We start from the raw sequence: 26514 nt of genomic DNA, 5'->3' as shown, positions 1-26514 counted from the left end.
AGACGGTTTTAATGCCCCTTGGAAGAGACGTGGAGTTCAGAGTGGTTTAACAAGACGGTTTTAATGCCCCTTGGAAGAGACGTGGAGGTCACAGTAGCTTAACAAGACAGTTTTAATGCCCCTTGGAAGAGACGTGGAGCTCATAGTGGTTTAACAAGACGGTTTTAATGCCCCTTGGAAGAGACGTGGAGTTCAGAGTGGTTTAACAAGACGGTTTTAATGCCCCTTGGAAGAGACGTGGAGTTCAGAGTGGTTTAACAAGACAGTTTTAATGCCCCTTGGAAGAGACATGGAGGTCACAGTAGCTTAACAAGATGGTTTTAATGCCCCTTTGAAGAGACGTGGAGTTCAGAGTGGTTTAACAAGACGGTTTTAATGCCCCTTGGAAGAGACGTGGAGGTCACAGTAGCTTAACAAGATGGCTTTAATGCCCCTTGGAAGAGACATGGAGTTCAGAGTGGTTTAACAAGACGGTTTTAATGCCCCTTGGAAGAGACGTGGAGGTCACAGTGGAATAAAAAGACAATATCAATGCCACTTGGAAGAGTGGTGGAGGTCACAGTGGAATAAAAAGACAATACCAATGCCCCTTGGAAAAGTGGTGGAGGTCCCAGGGGAACAAAAAGACAATATCAATGCCCCATGGAAGAGTGGTGGAGGTCCCAGTGGAATAAAAAGACAATATCAATGACACTTGGAAGAGTGGTGGAGGTCGCAGTGGAATAAAAAGACAATATCAATGCCCCTTGGAAGAGTGGTGGAGGTCCCAGGGGAAGAAAAAGACAATATCAATGCCCCTTGGAAGAGTGGTGGAGGTCCCAGTGGAATAAAAAGACAATATCAATGACCCTTGGAAGAGACGTGGAGGTCACAGTAGCTTAACAAGACGATTTTAATGCCCCTTGGAAGAGACGTGGAGTTCAGAGTGGTTTAACAAGACGGTTTTAATGCCCCTTGGAAGAGACGTGGAGGTCACAGTAGCTTAACAAGACGGTTTTAATGCCCCTTGGAAGAGACGTGGAGTTCAGAGTGGTTTAACAAGACGGTTTTAATGCCCCTTGGAAGAGACGTGGATGTCACATTAGCTTAACAAGACGGTTTTAATGCCCCTTGGAAGAGACGTGGAGTTCAGAGTGGTTTAACAAGACGGTTTTAATGCCCCTTGGAAGAGACGTGGAGTTCAGAGTGGTTTAACAAGACGGTTTTAATGCCCCTTGGAAGAGACGTGGAGTTCATAGTGGTTTAACAAGACAGTTTTAATGCCCCTTGAAAGAGACGTGGAGGTGACAGTAGCTTAACAAGATGGTTTTAATGCCCCTTTGAAGAGACGTGGAGTTCAGAGTGGTTTAACAAGACGGTTTTAATGCCCCTTGGAAGAGACGTGGAGGTCACAGTAGCTTAACAAGACGGCTTTAATGCCCCTTGGAAGAGACGTGGAGTTCAGAGTGGTTTAACAAGACAGTTTTAATGCCCCTTGGAAGAGACGTGGAGGTCACAGTAGCTTAACAAGACGGTTTTAATGCCCCTTGGAAGATACGTGGAGTTCAGAGTGGTTTAACAAGACGGTTTTAATGCCCCTTGGAAGAGACGTGGAGGTCACAGTAGCTTAACAAGACGGCTTTAATGCTCCTTGGAAGAGACGTGGAGTTCAGAGTGGTTTAACAAGACGGTTTTAATGCCCCTTGGAAGAGACGTGGAGGTCACAGTAGCTTAACAAGACGGTTTTCATGCCCCTTGGAAGAGACGTGGAGTTCAGAGTGGTTTAATAAGACGGTTTTAATGCCCCTTGGAAGAGACGAGGAGGTCCCAGTGGAATAAAAAGACAATATCAATGCCCCTTGGAAGAGTGGTGGAGGTCCCAGTGGAATAAAAAGACAATATCAATGCCCCTTGGAAGAGTGGTGGAGGTCCCAGTGGAATAAAAAGACAATATCAATGCCCCTTGGAAGAGACGTGGAGGTCACAGTAGCTTAACAAGACGGTTTTAATGCCCCTTGGAAGAGACGTGGAGTTCAGAGTGGTTTAACAAGACGGTTTTAATGCCCCTTGGAAGAGACGTGGAGGTCACAGTAGCTTAACAAGACAGTTTTAATGCCCCTTGGAAGAGACGTGGAGTTCATAGTGGTTTAACAAGACGGTTTTAATGCCCCTTGGAAGAGACGTGGAGTTCAGAGTGGTTTAACAAGACGGTTTTAATGCCCCTTGGAAGAGACGTGGAGTTCAGAGTGGTTTAACAAGACAGTTTTAATGCCCCTTGGAAGAGACATGGAGGTCACAGTAGCTTAACAAGATGGTTTTAATGCCCCTTTGAAGAGACGTGGAGTTCAGAGTGGTTTAACAAGACGGTTTTAATGCCCCTTGGAAGAGACGTGGAGGTCACAGTAGCTTAACAAGATGGCTTTAATGCCCCTTGGAAGAGACATGGAGTTCAGAGTGGTTTAACAAGACGGTTTTAATGCCCCTTGGAAGATACGTGGAGTTCAGAGTGGTTTAACAAGACGGTTTTAATGCCCCTTGGAAGAGACGTGGAGGTCACAGTGGAATAAAAAGACAATATCAATGCCACTTGGAAGAGTGGTGGAGGTCCCAGGGGAAGAAAAAGACAATATCAATGCCCCTTGGAAGAGTGGTGGAGGTCCCAGTGGAATAAAAAGACAATATCAATGACCCTTGGAAGAGACGTGGAGGTCACAGTAGCTTAACAAGACGATTTTAATGCCCCTTGGAAGAGACGTGGAGTTCAGAGTGGTTTAACAAGACGGTTTTAATGCCCCTTGGAAGAGACGTGGAGGTCACAGTAGCTTAACAAGACGGTTTTAATGCCCCTTGGAAGAGACGTGGAGTTCAGAGTGGTTTAACAAGACGGTTTTAATGCCCCTTGGAAGAGACGTGGATGTCACATTAGCTTAACAAGACGGTTTTAATGCCCCTTGGAAGAGACGTGGAGTTCAGAGTGGTTTAACAAGACGGTTTTAATGCCCCTTGGAAGAGACGTGGAGTTCAGAGTGGTTTAACAAGACGGTTTTAATGCCCCTTGGAAGAGACGTGGAGTTCATAGTGGTTTAACAAGACAGTTTTAATGCCCCTTGAAAGAGACGTGGAGGTGACAGTAGCTTAACAAGATGGTTTTAATGCCCCTTTGAAGAGACGTGGAGTTCAGAGTGGTTTAACAAGACGGTTTTAATGCCCCTTGGAAGAGACGTGGAGGTCACAGTAGCTTAACAAGACGGCTTTAATGCCCCTTGGAAGAGACGTGGAGTTCAGAGTGGTTTAACAAGACAGTTTTAATGCCCCTTGGAAGAGACGTGGAGGTCACAGTAGCTTAACAAGACGGTTTTAATGCCCCTTGGAAGATACGTGGAGTTCAGAGTGGTTTAACAAGACGGTTTTAATGCCCCTTGGAAGAGACGTGGAGGTCACAGTGGAATAAAAAGACAATATCAATGCCACTTGGAAGAGTGGTGGAGGTCGCAGTGGAATAAAAAGACAATACCAATGCCCCTTGGAAAAGTGGTGGAGGTCCCAGGGGAACAAAAAGACAATATCAATGCCCCTTGGAAGAGTGGTGGAGGTCCCAGTGGAATAAAAAGACAATATCAATGACACTTGGAAGAGTGGTGGAGGTCGCAGTGGAATAAAAAGACAATATCAATGCCCCTTGGAAGAGTGGTGGAGGTCCCAGGGGAAGAAAAAGACAATATCAATGCCCCTTGTAAGAGTGGTGGAGGTCCCAGTGGAATAAAAAGACAATATCAATGACCCTTGGAAGAGACGTGGAGGTCACAGTAGCTTAACAAGACGATTTTAATGCCCCTTGGAAGAGACGTGGAGTTCAGAGTGGTTTAACAAGACGGTTTTAATGCCCCTTGGAAGAGACGTGGAGGTCACAGTAGCTTAACAAGACGGTTTTAATGCCCCTTGGAAGAGACGTGGAGTTCAGAGTGGTTTAACAAGACGGTTTTAATGCCCCTTGGAAGAGACGTGGAGGTCACAGTAGCTTAACAAGACGGTTTTAATGCCCCTTGGAAGAGACGTGGAGTTCAGAGTGGTTTAACAAGACGGTTTTAATGCCCCTTGGAAGAGACGTGGAGTTCAGAGTGGTTTAACAAGACGGTTTTAATGCCCCTTGGTAGAGACGTGGAGGTCACAGTAGCTTAACAATACGGTTTTAATGCCCCTTGGAAGAGACGTTGTGTTCAGAGCGGTTTAACAAGACGGTTTTAATGCCCCTTGGAAGAGAAGTGGAGGTCACAGTAGCTTAACAAGACGGTTCTAATGCCCCTTGGAAGAGACGTGGAGGTCACAGTAGCTTAACAAGACAGTTTTAATGCCCCTTGGAAGAGACGTGGAGTTCAGAGTGGTTTAACAAGACGGGTTTTAATGCCCCTTGGAAGAGACGTGGAGGTCACAATGGAATAAAAAGACAATATCAATGCCACTTGGAAGAGTGGTGGAGGTCGCAGTGGAATAAAAAGACAATATCAATGCCCCATGGAAGAGTGGTGGAGGTCCCAGTGGAATAAAAAGACAATATCAATGACCCTTGGAAGAGACGTGGAGGTTACAGTAGCTTAAAAAGACGATTTTAATGCCCCTTGGAAGAGACGTGGAGTTCAGAGTGGTTTAACAAGACGGTTCTAATGCCCCTTGGTAGAGACGTGGAGGTCACAGGAGCTTAACAATACGGTTTTAATGCCCCTTGGAAGAGACGTTGAGTTCAGAGCGGTTTAACAAGACGGTTTTAATGCCCCTTGGAAGAGACGTGGAGGTCACAGTAGCTTAACAAGATGGCTTTAATGCCCCTTGGAAGAGACGTGGAGTTCAGAGTGGTTTAACAAGATAGTTTTAATGCCCCTTGGAAGAGACGTGGAGGTCACAGTAGCTTAACAAGACGGTTTTAATGCCCCTTGGAAGAGACGTGGAGTTCAGAGTGGTTTAACAAGACGGTTTTAATGCCCCTTGGAAGAGACGTGGAGGTCCAAGTGGAATAAAAAGACAATATCAATGCCCCTTGGAAGAGTGGTGGAGGTCCCAGTTGGATAAAAAGACAATATCAATGCCCATTGGAAGAGTGGTGGAGGTCCCAGTGGAATAAAAAAACAATATCAATGCCCCTTTAAAGAGACGTGGAGGTCATAGTAGCTTAACAAGACGATTTTAATGCCCCTTTGAAGAGACGTGGAGTTCATAGTAGTTTAACAAGACGGTTTTAATGCCCCTTGGTAGAGACGTGGAGATCACAGTAGCTTAACAAGATGGTTTTAATGCCCCTTTGAAGAGACGTGGAGTTCAGGGTGGTTTAACAATACGGTTTTAATGCCCCTTGGAAGAGAAGTGGAGGTCACAGTAGCTTAACAAGACAGCTTTAATGCCCCTTGGAAGAGACGTGGAGTTCAGAGTGGTTTAACAAGACGGTTTTAATGCCCCTTGGAAGAGACGTGGAGGTCACAGTAGCTTAACAAGACGGTTTTAATGCCCCTTGGAAGAGACGTGGAGTTGAGAGTGGTTTAACAAGACGGTTTTAATGCCCCTTGGAAGAGACGTGGAGGTCACAGTGGAATAAAAAGACAATATCAATGCCACTTGGAAGAGTGGTAGAGGTCGCAGTGGAATAAAAAGACAATATCAATGCCCCTTGGAAGAGTGGTGGAGGTCCCAGGGGAACAAAAAGACAATATCAATGCCCCTTGGAAGAGTGGTGGAGGTCCCAGTGGAATAAAAAGACAATATCAATGACCCTTGGAAGAGACGTGGAGGTCACAGTAGCTTAACAAGACGGTTTTAATGCCCCTTGGAAGAGACGTGGAGTTCAGAGTGGTTTAACAAGACGGTTTTAATGCCCCTTGGAAGAGACGTGGAGGTCACAGTAGCTTAACAAGACAGTTTTAATGCCCCTTGGAAGAGACGTGGAGTTCATAGTGGTTTAACAAGACGGTTTTAATGCCCCTTGGAAGAGACGTGGAGTTCAGAGTGGTTTAACAAGACGGTTTTAATGCCCCTTGGAAGAGACGTGGAGTTCAGAGTGGTTTAACAAGACAGTTTTAATGCCCCTTGGAAGAGACATGGAGGTCACAGTAGCTTAACAAGATGGTTTTAATGCCCCTTTGAAGAGACGTGGAGTTCAGAGTGGTTTAACAAGACGGTTTTAATGCCCCTTGGAAGAGACGTGGAGGTCACAGTAGCTTAACAAGATGGCTTTAATGCCCCTTGGAAGAGACATGGAGTTCAGAGTGGTTTAACAAGACGGTTTTAATGCCCCTTGGAAGATACGTGGAGTTCAGAGTGGTTTAACAAGACGGTTTTAATGCCCCTTGGAAGAGACGTGGAGGTCACAGTGGAATAAAAAGACAATATCAATGCCACTTGGAAGAGTGGTGGAGGTCACAGTGGAATAAAAAGACAATACCAATGCCCCTTGGAAAAGTGGTGGAGGTCCCAGGGGAACAAAAAGACAATATCAATGCCCCATGGAAGAGTGGTGGAGGTCCCAGTGGAATAAAAAGACAATATCAATGACACTTGGAAGAGTGGTGGAGGTCGCAGTGGAATAAAAAGACAATATCAATGCCCCTTGGAAGAGTGGTGGAGGTCCCAGGGGAAGAAAAAGACAATATCAATGCCCCTTGGAAGAGTGGTGGAGGTCCCAGTGGAATAAAAAGACAATATCAATGACCCTTGGAAGAGACGTGGAGGTCACAGTAGCTTAACAAGACGATTTTAATGCCCCTTGGAAGAGACGTGGAGTTCAGAGTGGTTTAACAAGACGGTTTTAATGCCCCTTGGAAGAGACGTGGAGGTCACAGTAGCTTAACAAGACGGTTTTAATGCCCCTTGGAAGAGACGTGGAGTTCAGAGTGGTTTAACAAGACGGTTTTAATGCCCCTTGGAAGAGACGTGGATGTCACATTAGCTTAACAAGACGGTTTTAATGCCCCTTGGAAGAGACGTGGAGTTCAGAGTGGTTTAACAAGACGGTTTTAATGCCCCTTGGAAGAGACGTGGAGTTCAGAGTGGTTTAACAAGACGGTTTTAATGCCCCTTGGAAGAGACGTGGAGTTCATAGTGGTTTAACAAGACAGTTTTAATGCCCCTTGAAAGAGACGTGGAGGTGACAGTAGCTTAACAAGATGGTTTTAATGCCCCTTTGAAGAGACGTGGAGTTCAGAGTGGTTTAACAAGACGGTTTTAATGCCCCTTGGAAGAGACGTGGAGGTCACAGTAGCTTAACAAGACGGCTTTAATGCCCCTTGGAAGAGACGTGGAGTTCAGAGTGGTTTAACAAGACAGTTTTAATGCCCCTTGGAAGAGACGTGGAGGTCACAGTAGCTTAACAAGACGGTTTTAATGCCCCTTGGAAGATACGTGGAGTTCAGAGTGGTTTAACAAGACGGTTTTAATGCCCCTTGGAAGAGACGTGGAGGTCACAATAGCTTAACAAGACGGCTTTAATGCTCCTTGGAAGAGACGTGGAGTTCAGAGTGGTTTAACAAGACGGTTTTAATGCCCCTTGGAAGAGACGTGGAGGTCACAGTAGCTTAACAAGACGGTTTTCATGCCCCTTAGAAGAGACGTGGAGTTCAGAGTGGTTTAATAAGACGGTTTTAATGCCCCTTGGAAGAGACGAGGAGGTCCCAGTGGAATAAAAAGACAATATCAATGCCCCTTGGAAGAGTGGTGGAGGTCCCAGTGGAATAAAAAGACAATATCAATGCCCCTTGGAAGAGTGGTGGAGGTCCCAGTGGAATAAAAAGACAATATCAATGCCCCTTGGAAGAGACGTGGAGGTCACAGTAGCTTAACAAGACGGTTTTAATGCCCCTTGGAAGAGACGTGGAGTTCAGAGTGGTTTAACAAGACGGTTTTAATGCCCCTTGGAAGAGACGTGGAGGTCACAGTAGCTTAACAAGACAGTTTTAATGCCCCTTGGAAGAGACGTGGAGTTCATAGTGGTTTAACAAGACGGTTTTAATGCCCCTTGGAAGAGACGTGGAGTTCAGAGTGGTTTAACAAGACGGTTTTAATGCCCCTTGGAAGAGACGTGGAGTTCAGAGTGGTTTAACAAGACAGTTTTAATGCCCCTTGGAAGAGACATGGAGGTCACAGTAGCTTAACAAGATGGTTTTAATGCCCCTTTGAAGAGACGTGGAGTTCAGAGTGGTTTAACAAGACGGTTTTAATGCCCCTTGGAAGAGACGTGGAGGTCACAGTAGCTTAACAAGATGGCTTTAATGCCCCTTGGAAGAGACATGGAGTTCAGAGTGGTTTAACAAGACGGTTTTAATGCCCCTTGGAAGATACGTGGAGTTCAGAGTGGTTTAACAAGACGGTTTTAATGCCCCTTGGAAGAGACGTGGAGGTCACAGTGGAATAAAAAGACAATATCAATGCCACTTGGAAGAGTGGTGGAGGTCCCAGGGGAAGAAAAAGACAATATCAATGCCCCTTGGAAGAGTGGTGGAGGTCCCAGTGGAATAAAAAGACAATATCAATGACCCTTGGAAGAGACGTGGAGGTCACAGTAGCTTAACAAGACGATTTTAATGCCCCTTGGAAGAGACGTGGAGTTCAGAGTGGTTTAACAAGACGGTTTTAATGCCCCTTGGAAGAGACGTGGAGGTCACAGTAGCTTAACAAGACGGTTTTAATGCCCCTTGGAAGAGACGTGGAGTTCAGAGTGGTTTAACAAGACGGTTTTAATGCCCCTTGGAAGAGACGTGGATGTCACATTAGCTTAACAAGACGGTTTTAATGCCCCTTGGAAGAGACGTGGAGTTCAGAGTGGTTTAACAAGACGGTTTTAATGCCCCTTGGAAGAGACGTGGAGTTCAGAGTGGTTTAACAAGACGGTTTTAATGCCCCTTGGAAGAGACGTGGAGTTCATAGTGGTTTAACAAGACAGTTTTAATGCCCCTTGAAAGAGACGTGGAGGTGACAGTAGCTTAACAAGATGGTTTTAATGCCCCTTTGAAGAGACGTGGAGTTCAGAGTGGTTTAACAAGACGGTTTTAATGCCCCTTGGAAGAGACGTGGAGGTCACAGTAGCTTAACAAGACGGCTTTAATGCCCCTTGGAAGAGACGTGGAGTTCAGAGTGGTTTAACAAGACAGTTTTAATGCCCCTTGGAAGAGACGTGGAGGTCACAGTAGCTTAACAAGACGGTTTTAATGCCCCTTGGAAGATACGTGGAGTTCAGAGTGGTTTAACAAGACGGTTTTAATGCCCCTTGGAAGAGACGTGGAGGTCACAGTGGAATAAAAAGACAATATCAATGCCACTTGGAAGAGTGGTGGAGGTCGCAGTGGAATAAAAAGACAATACCAATGCCCCTTGGAAAAGTGGTGGAGGTCCCAGGGGAACAAAAAGACAATATCAATGCCCCTTGGAAGAGTGGTGGAGGTCCCAGTGGAATAAAAAGACAATATCAATGACACTTGGAAGAGTGGTGGAGGTCGCAGTGGAATAAAAAGACAATATCAATGCCCCTTGGAAGAGTGGTGGAGGTCCCAGGGGAAGAAAAAGACAATATCAATGCCCCTTGTAAGAGTGGTGGAGGTCCCAGTGGAATAAAAAGACAATATCAATGACCCTTGGAAGAGACGTGGAGGTCACAGTAGCTTAACAAGACGATTTTAATGCCCCTTGGAAGAGACGTGGAGTTCAGAGTGGTTTAACAAGACGGTTTTAATGCCCCTTGGAAGAGACGTGGAGGTCACAGTAGCTTAACAAGACGGTTTTAATGCCCCTTGGAAGAGACGTGGAGTTCAGAGTGGTTTAACAAGACGGTTTTAATGCCCCTTGGAAGAGACGTGGAGGTCACAGTAGCTTAACAAGACGGTTTTAATGCCCCTTGGAAGAGACGTGGAGTTCAGAGTGGTTTAACAAGACGGTTTTAATGCCCCTTGGAAGAGACGTGGAGTTCAGAGTGGTTTAACAAGACGGTTTTAATGCCCCTTGGTAGAGACGTGGAGGTCACAGTAGCTTAACAATACGGTTTTAATGCCCCTTGGAAGAGACGTTGTGTTCAGAGCGGTTTAACAAGACGGTTTTAATGCCCCTTGGAAGAGAAGTGGAGGTCACAGTAGCTTAACAAGACGGTTCTAATGCCCCTTGGAAGAGACGTGGAGGTCACAGTAGCTTAACAAGACAGTTTTAATGCCCCTTGGAAGAGACGTGGAGTTCAGAGTGGTTTAACAAGACGGGTTTTAATGCCCCTTGGAAGAGACGTGGAGGTCACAATGGAATAAAAAGACAATATCAATGCCACTTGGAAGAGTGGTGGAGGTCGCAGTGGAATAAAAAGACAATATCAATGCCCCATGGAAGAGTGGTGGAGGTCCCAGTGGAATAAAAAGACAATATCAATGACCCTTGGAAGAGACGTGGAGGTTACAGTAGCTTAAAAAGACGATTTTAATGCCCCTTGGAAGAGACGTGGAGTTCAGAGTGGTTTAACAAGACGGTTCTAATGCCCCTTGGTAGAGACGTGGAGGTCACAGGAGCTTAACAATACGGTTTTAATGCCCCTTGGAAGAGACGTTGAGTTCAGAGCGGTTTAACAAGACGGTTTTAATGCCCCTTGGAAGAGACGTGGAGGTCACAGTAGCTTAACAAGATGGCTTTAATGCCCCTTGGAAGAGACGTGGAGTTCAGAGTGGTTTAACAAGATAGTTTTAATGCCCCTTGGAAGAGACGTGGAGGTCACAGTAGCTTAACAAGACGGTTTTAATGCCCCTTGGAAGAGACGTGGAGTTCAGAGTGGTTTAACAAGACGGTTTTAATGCCCCTTGGAAGAGACGTGGAGGTCCAAGTGGAATAAAAAGACAATATCAATGCCCCTTGGAAGAGTGGTGGAGGTCCCAGTTGGATAAAAAGACAATATCAATGCCCATTGGAAGAGTGGTGGAGGTCCCAGTGGAATAAAAAAACAATATCAATGCCCCTTTAAAGAGACGTGGAGGTCATAGTAGCTTAACAAGACGATTTTAATGCCCCTTTGAAGAGACGTGGAGTTCATAGTAGTTTAACAAGACGGTTTTAATGCCCCTTGGTAGAGACGTGGAGATCACAGTAGCTTAACAAGATGGTTTTAATGCCCCTTTGAAGAGACGTGGAGTTCAGGGTGGTTTAACAATACGGTTTTAATGCCCCTTGGAAGAGACGTGGAGGTCACAGTAGCTTAACAAGACAGCTTTAATGCCCCTTGGAAGAGACGTGGAGTTCAGAGTGGTTTAACAAGACGGTTTTAATGCCCCTTGGAAGAGACGTGGAGGTCACAGTAGCTTAACAAGACGGTTTTAATGCCCCTTGGAAGAGACGTGGAGTTGAGAGTGGTTTAACAAGACGGTTTTAATGCCCCTTGGAAGAGACGTGGAGGTCACAGTGGAATAAAAAGACAATATCAATGCCACTTGGAAGAGTGGTAGAGGTCGCAGTGGAATAAAAAGACAATATCAATGCCCCTTGGAAGAGTGGTGGAGGTCCCAGGGGAACAAAAAGACAATATCAATGCCCCTTGGAAGAGTGGTGGAGGTCCCAGTGGAATAAAAAGACAATATCAATGACCCTTGGAAGAGACGTGGAGGTCACAGTAGCTTAACAAGACGATTTTAATGCCCCTTGGAAGAGACGTGGAATTCAGAGTGGTTTAACAAGACGGTTTTAATGCCCCTTGGAAGAGACGTGGAGGTCACATTAGCTTAACAAGACGGTTTTAATGCCCCTTGGAAGAGACGTGGAGTTCAGAGTGGTTTAACAAGACGGTTTTAATGCCCCTTGGAAGAGACGTGGAGTTCAGAGTGGTTTAACAAGACGGTTTTAATGCCCCTTGGAAGAGACGTGGAGTTCATAGTGGTTTAACAAGACGGTTTTAATGCCCCTTGGAAGAGACGTGGAGATCACAGTAGCTTAACAAGATGGTTTTATTGCCCCTTTGAAGAGACGTGGAGTTCAGAGTGGTTTAACAAGACGGTTTTAATGCCCCTTGGAAGAGACGTGGAGGTCACAGTATCTTAACAAGACTGCTTTAATGCCCCTTGGAAGAGACGTGGAGTTCAGAGTGGTTTAACAAGACGGTTTTAATGCCCCTTGGAAGAGACGTGGAGGTCACAGTAGCGTAACAAGACGGTTTTAATGCCCCTTGGAAGAGACGTGGAGTTCAGAGTGGTTTAACAAGACTGTTTTAATGCCCCTTGGAAGAGACGTGGAGGTCCCAGTGGAATAAAAAGACAATATCAATGCCCCTTGGAAGAGTGGTGGAGGTCCCAGTGGAATAAAAAGACAATATCAATGCCCCTTGGAAGAGTGGTGGAGGTCCCAGTGGAATTTAAAGACAATATCAATGCCCCTTGGAAGAGACGTGGAGGTCACAGTAGCTTAACAAGACGATTTTAATGCCCCCTTGGAAGAGACGTGGAGTTCAGAGTGGTTTAACAAGACGGTTTTAATGCCCCTTGGTAGAGACGTGGAGGTCACAGTAGCTTAACAATACGGTTTTAATGGCCCTTGGAAGAGACGTTGAGTTCAGAGCGGTTTAACAAGACGGTTTTAATGCCCCTTGGAAGAGAAGTGGAGGTCACAGTAGCTTAACAAGACGGTTTTAATGCCCCTTGGAAGAGACGTGGAGGTCACAGTAGCTTAACAAGACAGTTTTAATGCCCCTTGGAAGAGACGTGGAGTTCAGAGTGGTTTAACAAGACGGTTTTAATGCCCCTTGGAAGAGTGGTGGAGGTCCCAGGGGAACAAAAAGACAATATCAATGCCCCTTGGAAGAGTGGTGGAGGTCCCAGTGGAATAAAAAGACAATATCAATGACCCTTGGAAGAGACGTGGAGGTTACAGTAGCTTAACAATACGATTTTAAAGCCCCTTGGAAGAGACGTGGAGTTCAGACTGGTTTAACAAGACGGTTTTAATGCCCCTTGGAAGAGACGTGGAGGTCACAGTAGCTTAACAAGACGGTTTTAATGCCCCTTGGAAGAGACGTGGAGGTCACAGTAGCTTAACAAGACGGTTTTAATGCCCTTGGAAGAAACGTGGAGTTCAAAGTGGTTTAACAAGACGGTTTTAATGCCCCTTGGAAGAGAAGTGGAGTTCAGAGTGGTTTAACAAGACGTTTTTAATGCCCCTTGGAAGAGACGTGGAGTTCAGAGTGGTTTAACAAGACGGTTTTAATGCCCCTTGGAAGAGACGTGGAGGTCCCAGTGGAATGAAAAGACAATATCAATGCCCCTTGGAAGAGTGGTGGAGGTCCCAGTGGAATAAAAAGACAATATCAATGACCCTTGGTAGAGACGTGGATGTCACAGTAGCTTATCAAGGCGATTTTAATGCCCCTTGGAAGAGACATGGAGGTGACAGTAGCTTAACAAGATGGTTTTAATGCCCCTTGGAAGAGACGTGGAGTTCAGAGTGGTTTAACAAGACAGTTTTAATGCCACTTAGAAGAGACGTGGAGGTCCCAGTGGAATAAAAAGACAATATCAATGCCCCTTGGAAGAGTGGTGGAGGTCCCAGTGGAATAAAAAGACAATATCAATGACCCTTGGAAGAGACGTGGAGGTCACAGTAGCTTAACAAGACGATTTTAATGCCCCTTGGAAGAGACGTGGAATTCAGAGTGGTTTAACAAGACGGTTTTAATGCCCCTTGGAAGAGACGTGGAGGTCACAGTAGCTTAACAAGATGGCTTTAATGCCGCTTGGAAGAGACGTGGAGGTCCCAGTGGAATAAAAAGACAATATCAATGACCCTTGTAAGAGACGTGGAGGTCACAGTAGCTTAACAAGACGATTTTAATGCCCCTTGGAAGAGACGTGGAGTTCAGAATGGTTTAACAAGATGGTTTTAATGCCCCTTGGAAGAGACGTGGAGGTCACAGTAGCTTAACAAGACAATTTTATTGCCCCTTACAAGAGCCATGCAGTACAGCATATTAAAAACATTATTCCCATTAGTGGGGAGTGGGTCTCCCATAGTCTTTGCCTATGCCTTCCAAGCAAAAGCTGCCAAAAATTAGGACGGAGGAACTTGCAATGCCCCTTACAAGAGCCATGCAGTACAGCATATTAAAAACATTATTCCCATTATTGGGGAGTGGGTCTCCCATAGTCTTTGCCTATGCCTTCCAAGCAAAAGTTGCCAAAAATTAGGACGGAGGAACTTGCAATGCCCCTTACAAGAGCCATGCAGTACAGCATATTAAAAACATTATTCCCATTATTGGGGAGTGGGTCTCCCATAGTCTTTGCCTATGCCTTCCAAGCAAAAGCTGCCAAAAATTAGGACGGAGGAACTTGCAATGCTGGAAACACGGACCACGGTCACCCAGGTGGTATAATGGTGGTGGAGGCTGAGGATAAGGAGAAGAGCAAAAAACAGCCGAAATGAGGAAGCATATACCCATGTGTGGGTGTGAAGTGGTGCATGGGAATACACCTCCCGAAATAACACAGTGGATATGACTTTATGTTACTCTGCTGTCATTTGGTGGTGATGAGAAGTCTGGCGCAATCCAGCCCTTGTTCATTTTGATAAGGGTCAGCTTGTCAGCATTGTCAGTTGACAGGCGAGTGCACTTATCAGTTATAATTCCCCCAGCGGCACTAAAAACACGCTCCGAAAACACGCTAGCGGCAGGGCAGGCAAGGACCTCCAAGGCGTACAGAGCGAGTTCATTCCAAGTGTCCAGCTTGGATACCCAATAATTAAAAGGCACAGAGGAATCACGGAGGACGCTGGTACTCCCTCACCATCTTTTGAAACTTTCCACTCGTTGTGAGAGTACCCCGCGCCTCAGGGCCTGTAAGCTGGGCGGGTCTCAGAAAACTGTTCCAGAACGTTGACAGTGATCCCCTGCCTCTGCTGGATTGGAGTTGCGTCTCTCTCGCCTGTACGCCTTGGTTGGGCAACGAACTGTGACCTCTGCCGCTAGCCTGTTCAGATGGGAATTTTTTTAACAGTTCTGCAGCAAGGGCCTTCTGTTACTGCCCCATTTTTGTAGACCTCTTCACCTCAGGAATAAGAGAGTGAAAGCTCTCCTTGTAGCGGGGGTCTAAAAGTGTCACCAACCAGTAATGACAGTCACCCAACATTTTGACAACGCGAGGATCACGGTTAAGGCAGCGTAACATGAAGTCAGCCATGCGTGCCAGACTGGTAACGGGCAAGACTTCCATGTCCTCACCAAGATGACGACTGACCATGCTCTCCCCCCCCCCCTGTCCTCAGGCCACCCACGCTGAACCGACGGTATGACAGTTGTACAGGTACTACCGTCTACAGCACATGATACCAGCTCCTGTTCTTCTTCTTCCTCCTCCTCCTCCTCTCCCTCATTGTCCCTCAATGCACGTTGGGATGAGATGAAACTGGGCTGTGTGTAATTGCCCGCTACGGCTTCTTGATCCATCTCATCATACTCTGGCTGCAATGCCTCCGCTTTAATTCTCTGCAGAGAGCGTTGCAAAAGACAGACAAGTGGGATGCTGACGCTAATGATGGCGTCATCGCCACTCACCATCTTGGTGGACTCCTCAAAGTTTGTCAGGATGGTACATATGTCAGACATCCAGGTCCACTCCTGAGGTCTTATGTGTGGAGTCTGACCTGAATATTGACGGCCTTGTTGCAGCTGGTACTCCACAACTGCTCTCTTCTGCTCACAAATCCTTTGCAACATGTGGAGGGTAGAGTTCCAACGTATGGGGACATCACACACCAGTCGGTGTGCCGGAAGCTGCAAACGCTGCTGCAACACAGCAAGGGCGGCGGAAGCTGTAGCCGACTTCCGAAAATGAGCTGACAGGCGGCGTACTTTGACGACTAGATCTGGTACGATTTAAGAAACCGCTGAACCACGAGGTTAAGCACATGAGTCAGGCATGGTACGTGTGTGATCTCGCCTCGCCTCAGAGCCGCCACCAGGTTACGGCCATTGTCACACACGACCATGCCTGGATGTAGGTTCAGCGGTCTCAGCCACAGATCTGCCTGCTCTTTCACAGTAGTCCACAACTCACAAGCAGTGTGAGGTTTATCACCTAAGCTTATGAGTTTCAGCACAGCCTGTTGCCGCTTGGCTGAGGCAGTACTGCAGTGCTTCCAGTTTGTAACTGATGTGATATCTGAGATGGAGGCTGAACATGAGGAGGAGGATAATGCGCAGGAGCTGTACACTGTGGGGGCAACTCTGACTGACATAGGGCCTGCAATCGTCAGTGTGGGGAGGATGTGTTCCGTCCCAAGGTCCGACTGGGTCCCGGCTTCCACTATGTTTACCCAGTGTGCCATCAGGGAGATGTACCGTCCCTGCCACAAGCACTTATCCACGTGTTCGTTGTCAGGTGGACTCTCCTAGTAACTGCGTTGTTGAGGGCACGACAGATGTTTTGGGACATGTGCTTGTGTAGTGCAGGGATGGCACACCGGGCAAAATAGTGTCGGCTGGGGACCGAGTACCGAGGGACGGCCGGATTCCGTCTCCACCAGCCTAAAAGGCAGCATTTCCAACGCAAGCAGTCGTGAAATGTGCGAATTTAGGACTGTGGGGCGTTGGCTGCAAATTTGCGCTTTCGTTCAAAGGTCTGGGGTATGGACAATTGAACGCTGCGGATGGACGTGGACGTTGATGCTGTTTCTTGAGAAACTGCAATAACAAGTGAAGACTGAGAGGAGGGGGCATGTTTGCATGCAGTATGAACAGGGGATTGCGTTGCACGCACAACAGGGGGTTCTCTTACACGCACAACAGCGGAAGAAGCAGTGGTGACACCCGCTGACACTGGTCGTGGACCCTGGGGTCCGCCCCACAAAGTCGGGTGCTTTGCTGACATGTGCCTGATCATGCTGGTGGTGGTCAGGCTGGTAGTTTTGTCACCCCTGCTGATGCTGGCCTGGCAGGTGGTACAAATAGCCTTTTTGGGGTTATCAGCAGAATCTTTAAAAAAATTCCAGACTCTGGAAGACCTACCGGTTGTACTGGCAACTTCCCTCGTGTTGGTGTTACGGAGAACAGTTGCCCGCCTTCTGTCTGCGGCAACCACACTGCTTCTTCCTGCCTGTTGGGGTACTCTGCCTCCCTCCCCCTGTGTGCTGCTGGCCTCGCTCTGCATGTCCTCCTGCCACGTTGGGTCAGTTACTAGATCATCCACCACCTCCTCCTCTTCTGCACCACGGTCCTCCTCCTCACTTCGTGGCAATTGTGTCTCGTCATCGTCCACCTCTTGTGACAAATTGCCAACGTCGCCTTCCTGTGGCCGTGGCTGTTCTAATATTTGGCCATCGCTACATGGGATCTCCTCTTCCACCACTTCAAGCGGAGCAGGCGAGGGGCCCAAATATGGAAATGGACCAGTGAACAGCTCTTCAGAGTGTCCAACTGTGGGATCAGTTGCTGTCTGACGACACTCGGCACGGTGGGAGGAAGGAGCATCAGGGTGAGGAGGAGTATGCGGTCGAGACTCACGGCTACTAAGACTTGACCGTGTGGAAGACAGACCGGAGGTGGTGGTGCCCAGGTGACTGGAAGTATTATCTGCTTCCAATTAATAACCTGTTCACACTGATCAGTTGGCAATAGTGGTGTTGTGTGCTTCCATAGTAATTCGGTCAAGAACTGGGAGCGAGAAAATGTGGCTGTTGGTTGTGGCACATTTTCACCTTGGCCACCGCCCCGACCTCTGCACGAACCATCACCAGAACGTCCAGTTCCACGTCCCTTGCCACGCGCCTTGCCCATTGTAAATTAAGTAAAATAGCTTACACTCGCACTATCAATGTCAAAAGGGTAATAAAAAGGAGATTTGAACCGTGGAAGAGGAAAACCACAGTTCTAGTTCTCTGGCCTACACCAGAATCTTTTAAACAGATATATTTTTGTGTCTGAACAGTCAGCGAGACACTCAAACTGTTTTTTTTCATGCAAAAAGGTGGATTACACCCAGATTTGAACCGTGGAAGAGGAAAACCACAGTTTTATTTCTCTGGCCTACACCAGAATCTTTTAAACAGATATATTTGTGTCTGAACACTCACAGACACACTCAAATTTTTTTTTTGGGGGGGGGGAAATACCAAAAGGTTAATAAGATGGGTATTTGTACAGTCTGACTGAGGATAAAAAAAGGAGCATTTAGATGAAAAAAAAAGGATTTTTCCTGGCCCCCGGGACCTGGAGCTAAGTCCAGCAATTTGAGCAGCGGTAGCACACAGGACTGTAATGCAGTGTTTGTTGGTATAACCACTGCGCCTCCTATACAGCCTGCCTGCCTGCCTGATATCTGGGATGGATATTAGTCCTGAGAAGGACTGTCTGTTTCATTTTGCAGGCTTTAGAGACCCTACACTACCTATTTCGCAGTATAAATCTTTCCCTAGCTCAGCAGCACTCTCCCTACACTGTCTGATCCGGAGCGACTGTGTCCAAGATGGCAGCGCCCGGTTTTAAATACTCGAGGTGACGCTGTGCGCCCACAACCAACATGGCTGCGGCATTACAATGACTGGCTGGCAATCCCTGCATGTTTATTGGCTCTGTAAAGAGTGCCAAACATGCAGGGCGGAGACCCGAGCTCCCACCCGAATAACCCGGAAATGCTCGGTGCTCACCGAACATCCCGAGTAATGAGATGCTCAGGCGAGTACCGAGCAGTGTCGAGCATGCTCGCTCAACACTAGTTGAGACGTTTAGCTGACTGGAGATATGACAGGTTCTTATTGTCAGTAATAACAGTAATAGGATGGACAGCCCCCTCCAACCAATGTCGCCATTCTTCAACCGCCAATTTGATCGCCAAAAATTCCCTATTACCCACGTCATAATTTCTCTCAGCTGAAGACATTTTTTTTAGAAAAGAAGGCACATGGACGCCATTTACCAGGGGACGGACCCTGAGACAACACAGCCCCAACCCTGACATCCGACGCATCAACCTCCACAATAAAGGGTTGGGAAACAACGGGTAAACTGAGTGTAGGTGCAGTGGCAAAATGATTCTTTAAGGAAGAAAAAGCCTGAAGGGAGGCATCCGACCATTTGGAAAAATCAGACCCCTTCTTAGTCAAGTCAGTAAGGGGTTTCACAATTAGAGTCATTTTGGATGAATTTCCGGTAAAAATCAGTAAAGCCCAGAAAGCGTTGTAAAGCCTTCAGGTTCTTGGGACGTTTCCAATAAAGGACTGCACGGATCTTTTCCGGATCCATTGAAAACGACAACAAGTACCCCAAAAACTGCACCTCATGAACAGCGAAAACACATTTTTCCAGGTTGGAATAAAGTTTGTTATCCCTTAATATTTGGAGTACCTACTTAACTTGTGTCTCAAAATCAGGTGAGTAAATCAAAATATCGCCCAGATAGACCACCACAAACCTCCCCACCAAATGATGAAAATATAATTTATGAAATGCTGGAATACCGCAGGTGCATTGGTCAAACCAAAAGGCATAACCAAACTCTCGAAATGCCCTTCCGGGGTATTGAACACTGTTTTCCATTCGTCCTCTTCTCTGATTCTAACCAGATTGTAGGCTCCCCTTAAATCCAACTTGGAGAATACCTTAGCTCCCACAACCTGGCTGAACAAATCAGGAATCAGAGGAAGAGGGTATGGATCACTGATAGTAATTTGATTTAATTCCTGGAAATTTAAACAGGGACGTAGATGAGGGTCTGATATGTCCCTTCTCCAGACTTTCCGCAATGAAATCCTTCATGGCTTGTCTCTCAGGGCCAGAAAGATTATACAGTCTGGACTTCGGTAGTTTAGCTCCGGGGGTCAGGTTAATAGGACAGTTATAAGCACAATGAGGAGGCAAATCCTGACACCTCCTCTCAAAAAAAAGTCCTCAAAATCAGACAGAAAAGCAGATGATATTTCCGTAGAGACAGTAGCAAGGGAAATATCTAAACAGTTCTCATGGCAGTAATCTCCCCATTCAATAATTTCCCCGTCTTGCCAATCCACCAACAGGTTATGTTTAACAAGCCACGGAATATCCAAAACAATTGGTGTGGGAAGATTGTCCAGAACATAGCAAGGGATTATTTCACAATGAACTGACCCCACCCTCAGTTTTACATTATGTACAATCTGAGTAAATGCTTTCTGTGCAAGTGGCGCCGAGTCGATGGCGAAAATGGAAATAGGTTTATCTAAAGTACAGCAAGCAAGACCATGAGTTTTCACAAACTCAGCATCAACCATGCTGACTCCGGCTCCAATGTCAACAAACACAGAAATTTTCTCGGTTTTGCTCTCTGGCACCACCTCTGCTGTCAGGACAAAGCGGGAACTTCAGTTTGGCCACAAATGCACCCCTTGTTTATCCAACTCCAGACTACCAAGAGTTAATCGAGTCTCCTTTTGTTTAGGAATTGAAGGACAGGTCCCAACAATATGTCCCTTTTTCCACAAAAAAAAACATACGCCTTTTTTCTTGCAAATCTCCGGGGAGATGTATGATGCAGAGACACTCCCTAACTGCATGGGTTCCTCCATCTCCCCCAGTATTGGTTCACCCCCAGACCGCTTCCCCGGCAGAGGTACACAACCCCGACAAGAAGGCCCCGGAGAAGGTGGTCTCACCTGTCTATCCCGAAGGCCTCTATCAAGACGTATGGCCAACGACATGGCAGCTTCCAAGGACTGAGGGGTTTCATATACTGCCAAGGCATCTTTCAACCTTTCAGTAAGACCCTCACAAAATTGACTTCTAAGGGCTGAGTCATTCCATTTGGAATCTGTTGCCCATCTACGGAATTCCGAACTGTACGTTTCCACTGACCGATTCTCCTGCTGAAGGCGACGCAGCCTAGACTCAGCCAAGGCGACTCGGTCAGGGTCATCATAGATGAGGGCCATAGCCCCAAAAAAACCCTCCGCAGACTGGAGACAAACAGAGTCTTGTGGTAAAGAAAACGCCCACGACTGAGGATCTCCCTGCAGTAGAGAGATCACAATACCAACCCGTTGCTCCTCATTTCTGGAGGAATAGGAACGAAGTTTAAAATATAGTTTGCAGGCCTCCTTGAATACAAAAAACTTGTCCCTACCTCCAGAAAACCTGTCCGGGAGGGCAACCTTGGGTTCAGGCTGGGCAGGCCTACCTGCAAAGACCCCCACATTGGCAACCTGTAGCTGCTGATGCTGCTGTTGAACCTTACAGCGGAGGTCATTCACCTCCAGAGACAGCCTGTGCAGCCACTCTGTGAGCTCTGCAACTGAACCCATAGCAAGGGAGAATGGAAAAAAAGAAAAAAAAAAAAAAAAAAAAAAAAAGGTCCACGCCCAAAAACACAGAAAAAAAAACAAGAAACCAAAAGTGTGTTTTTTTTTCCCCCTTTTCAAAATGTGCTCGGCCGGCGATAATGTCACGCGAGGTGTGGGAAAGACTTAGTGCAACACAAAGGGAAGAGGGAAAGGGAGCCCAGACTCTAGGGAAAGTGGAGACCTCCTAGGTTGATCTAGCATCACCCTGTCTCCCCTAACGTCCCTGTATTGGCTCTTCATCAATAGCTGCACGCGTGCCTCGCCCTGTCTTTCCCTGGCGTATGGCTATGGCTAGGGAAGGGAGGAGATCAGCACTAGTAGATCTCCACTAAAAGACAACAAGGGTACACAAACAGAGGGAAATTGCTTAGCTTTAGATGACTCCAGACAAATGTGCACATGTCCTCAAGCTCCAGAGATGACGAAGGACTGCTCTTCCTAAAGCCTTCACATGTAGTGATGAATATCGCCGGCACCTCCCTCTGATACACAGCAGGTATTTATACACCCAGACCAGGGAGTTAATTAATGCACCACAAGAACATCTATAGAAGCATATAACCGCCAGAAAGGAAGAGATTCTGACAAGAAGATAATAAAATTACAATTTTTTTTTATCTCAAACGTGAGATAAATCCATAATAAAATAGACAGGAAAATGGACCTCCAAAAAAGGAGGATAGGAAACACTATGCAGTCTCACAGATAATAAAAAATGTAATCATTCAAAATAGCACCCAGGAACATAAACATAAACTAAATCACTGTGGATAACCCAGATTGGACTTGGTAATTAAACATAAATAGAATAATCAACCAAATACTGTGTGCCACAGGGAGAGTATTTACGCTGTTTCTAGGAATGTACATAAAGCTCACAATCAGAATAATTGCTCTGAAATAGAGTAACAGAACTAACACGAATGGTCCACATAAGGGTCAGAAATAGTTAATTGTAAAGAGGAATCAAATTACCTAGTTGTAAAGGAGAGTCCTGGAAAACTGGAGACCTATAGTGTCCTCCCCCACACCCGACGGACGCCGTTTCGCTGGTCGCTTTTTCCGGGGGAGTGTCATGCCGGAGGAGGGTCTATGGCCGATATAAATATACCATTCCACCAATGGGAATGTAAGGGGAGCTAGGTAACTGACCTATAGGGACATACCTGGGGTGGGCTCAATGCTACTTGCGCAGCATCATATGTGACGTCATGCGCTATGTTTATGTTCCTGGGTGCTATTTTGAATGATTACATTCTTTATTATCTATGAGACCGCATAGTGTTTCCTATCCCCCTTTTTTGTAGGTTCATTACCCTGCCTATTTTATTATGGTTTTATCTCACGTTTGAAATAAAAAATTTTTGTAATTTTATTATCTTCTTGTCAGAATCTCTTCCTTTCTGGCGGTTATATGCCGCTATAGATTTTCTTGTGGTGCATTAATTTTGAAGTGTCTGACCTCATGTCTTTGGACTATTTTTGAGTTTTATTCAGGGAGTTAATTAGCCAGAGGGAGATAGCCGCTGAGTCCTAGAGGCATCCTCTAAGATGATGTCTGTAATGCCAAACATAGAGATGTCCTGCAACCAACTGCAGGGCGACTGTCTGTCACTTCTGACACACCCGTGACAACATGTCCTGTGTTCTGACGAAACTAAAATTGAACTTTTTGGGCATAATGACCATTGTTACGTTTGGAGGAAAAAGGGAGAAGCTTGGAAGCCTAGAAACACCAACCCAACTGTGAAACATGGGGGAGGCAGCATCATGTTGTGGGGTTGTTTTGCTGCAGGAGGGACTGGTGCACTTCACAAAATAGATGGCATCATGAGAAAAGAAGATTATGTGCCAATACTGAAGCAACATCTCAAGACAACAGCCAGGAAGTTAAAGTTTGGGCGGAAATGGGTCTTCCAAATGGACAATGACATACTGCCAAAATGGTAAAAAAGTGACTTAAGGATAACAAAGTCAATGTTTTGGAGTGGCCATCACAAAGCCCTGATCTCAATCCTATTGAAAATTTATGGGCAAAGCTGGAAAGGCCGGTGCGAGCAAGGCGACCTACACACCTGGATCAGTTACACCAGCTTTATCAGGAGGAATGGGCCCAAATACGAACCAACTATTGTGAGAAGCTTGTGGAAGGATATCCCAAACGTTTCACCCAAGTCATTCAATTTAAGGGCAATGGTACCAAATACTAATGAAATGTATGTAAACTTTTGACTTTGCAGTAAGTAATAAAAATGCCTTAAACATTCTCTCTCTCATTATTCTGGCATTTGGCAAATATTAAAAATTATGGTAATCCTAATTGACGTAAAACGGGAAAGGTTTATTCTGATTTCATGTCAGATATTGAAAAAAACATGCAGATGTGTCTTTTTATATAGTGTATGTAAATTTCTGGTTTCAACTGTAACTATATTAGGCTTTTATATTACAAGTTCTCTTTGTCTAATTTTAATTAAATTTTTCACACTATTATAATTAAAGAGTAAAAATTTCAACAATAACAAGAAAAAAAAATACATTTCAAATTTGGTTCAATTTTCCATCATTGTTGGAAAAAATCTCAAAATCGAACGCATCCAACAATAAAAAAAAAGTCATACGCATTATTGACACTTACATACACATCAATAAATAGATTAATATAATTAATATTTAATAATTAATATTAATTGATAATAAAAATGTCGACTTCAGTTTAAAGTAAAAAAAACTACTAGATTAATGCTGTTTCATGATGGACATATTCGGACAAACTGACTCATTAAAAAAGACAAATTTTGTTGTCTATTTCTATGGTTATTATTGAAAATTCTTAATAATACAGAAATACTTCAGTATCAGAATCCTGGATTATCAAATCATTCAGATTTTCTTGGCTGCAGTATTTTTAGGTTAAATCTACTTTCCATTGAGCAATCATTCCGGTCACTGAAAACTAGCACGGTTCTTGAGAGAATTCTGTGCAAAGTTTTAAGGAATTAGACTCAGTGTTTTAATATTTTTTATCTGGGACATTACTGTACATGTAGCAGTTGCATCCCCCCCTTCTCTATCTTTTGTTTGGCACTGATGGCTACGAGTGGAGAGCCCTGGTATAACCAGCAGTCCAAGGACGATCTTACTGCCTTCTGTGAGCGGAGACAGATCGACACCACGGGCAAAACCAGGCACCAAATGATTGCTGAACTGTTGCAAGGTGCCGCAGAGCCAGTCTGACAGCAGAGCCCTGATGATGAGGCGGCCAGCCAAGGCCCAGATGGCGCTGCTGCAGGGGACCCACCTGTGATTGCCAGCCATACCCGCAGCCAGGGTGATGTGGACCCCCACCTGCAGATGGCCTTGGAGCAGCTCGTCGCAGACGATCGTGACGGACGATTGCAGCTAATCCTGAAATTCCAGCAGAGCAACGTGCCCAAGATAAACGAGAGGAGCAACAGGCTCAAGCTGACAGAGAGGCTGCTGAGCAACAGGCCCAGGCCGAGAGAGCCGAGTGACAGGCCCAAGACGAGAGCCTGTACCAGCTGGAGCTAGCCCGGATTCAGAAAGAGCCATCCCTCACACAGACCAGTGAGTCCAACAGCTTTAAACCCTGTCCGGAACATTTTCCTGTAATGGAAAAGGACGGGGATTTGGGAATATTTCTGTGGGGATTTGAAAAAGTCTGCAGACAGTACCAGCTGCCTGAGGACCAGATATTTAACTCCAGGGCTCAGAGGAATAGCTCTGGAAGTGTTTGCTTCTCTCCCTTGAGCCCAAGATGGAGACTACGAGGCCATCAAGCAGACCCTGATAAAAAAAAAAGTACCAGCTGACTCCGGAGATTTACCGGAAAAAGTTCAGAGCCCTCCAGCGTGGACCACGACAGCTACAGTGATGTGGTAGATGGGCTCAGGACCAACATTGAGCAATGGGTCCAAGGACTGTCAGTCACCATCTTCGAAGACCTGAAGGATGTGCTATTGGGGACTGATCTGGGACGGTTGGTTGCCCGATACATTCCTCACATCCCTCCCAGATCTGATATGTCATGTGATGCAAATGTCAATGTAATGCATAATAAAAATGTGTTGTGGTAAAGGGGAACTCATTTTTACAATAAATACCCATTAAAAAATAACCTTTAATATTGGCGTTTAAAACTAAGAGTCTCACAACAAATACTTAGTAGCAAGAAAAAGACCTAAAATACAAGCATGTGATCCGAACCTGTTTATATAAATCACCCCAATCTATTATTCACTCTGTGAGGGTGTCTTGAAAATCCATTAATACAAACCAGGAATACCTAATAACAGAAGACTGGACGTATCCTGATAGGATCACCATAGCACAATACATAAAGGGAATAGTACACTTTTGTCCTCAAAGCATAGAAAAAGACACTCTATAATAACAATGGGGCACCATAGATCCCCTAATTAAGTTGATACATCCACCTCACTAAGAGGAATTAATAATCCTAATTGGTATTTTAAAGGATATATCTCCAGGACACAGCATATAGGGCCTCACAGGCCTCCCCAATTAGGGGGCCTGACAATAAAGTGCATTACAAATTCCCTTATAGCAGCATTTTATCAGGGACTAGATGGTGGCCCGATTCTAATGCATCGGGTAATCTAGAATATGCATACGGCTGACCGGGCGCCACTAAGCAGCGAAGAAGTGTTTAAATGGGTTGTGCACTACTTTTAATTAACTTCACAATGTATCCCCTCGGTGCCCCTAATGAATTTTGTCATTACGTCATGTTGTCAATCCTGCTTGTGACAACATCGCTGACCACACACAGCCAGCACGTAATTCTCCCGCCTGCAGCCGTATGTTGCTTCAGTTTACATCACAACTATTTGCGGCTGCAGCCGGGGGTCTGCTGTTCCGCGCACCACAGTGAATGACGGGCTGTGGCCGGGGTTATCCGTCATCGTGTCACATCCAGCATCCACAGCGCGGTCTGTCAATGTGGTTTGTATGGCTGCCTCATTCCTCTAATCCTGGTTTGTATGGCTGACTTATTTAGGATTGTACGCCTTCCTCATCTTAGCTTGTATGGCCCCCTTATCCTGGTTTTGTATGACCTACTCATTCCCCCATCTCTACAGCACAGTTCAAAAACTAAACCCTAATCCTCCCCTTGTTTCCTTTCTCTGCTACAGCGCTGTCTGTCCTGTTTTCAGCAGCTCCTCGCAGGATGTGAGGCACAGCACGCGCTCTCAGATACTGCTG

Source organism: Phyllobates terribilis, unplaced genomic scaffold (assembly GCF_046119375.1).
Source record: "Phyllobates terribilis strain yellow unplaced genomic scaffold, ASM4611937v1 Scaffold_7__3_contigs__length_470593459, whole genome shotgun sequence".
NCBI lineage: Eukaryota > Metazoa > Chordata > Amphibia > Anura > Dendrobatidae > Phyllobates > Phyllobates terribilis.
The sequence above is the reverse complement of the archived record's forward strand: the minus strand, read 5'-3'. Positions refer to the sequence as shown.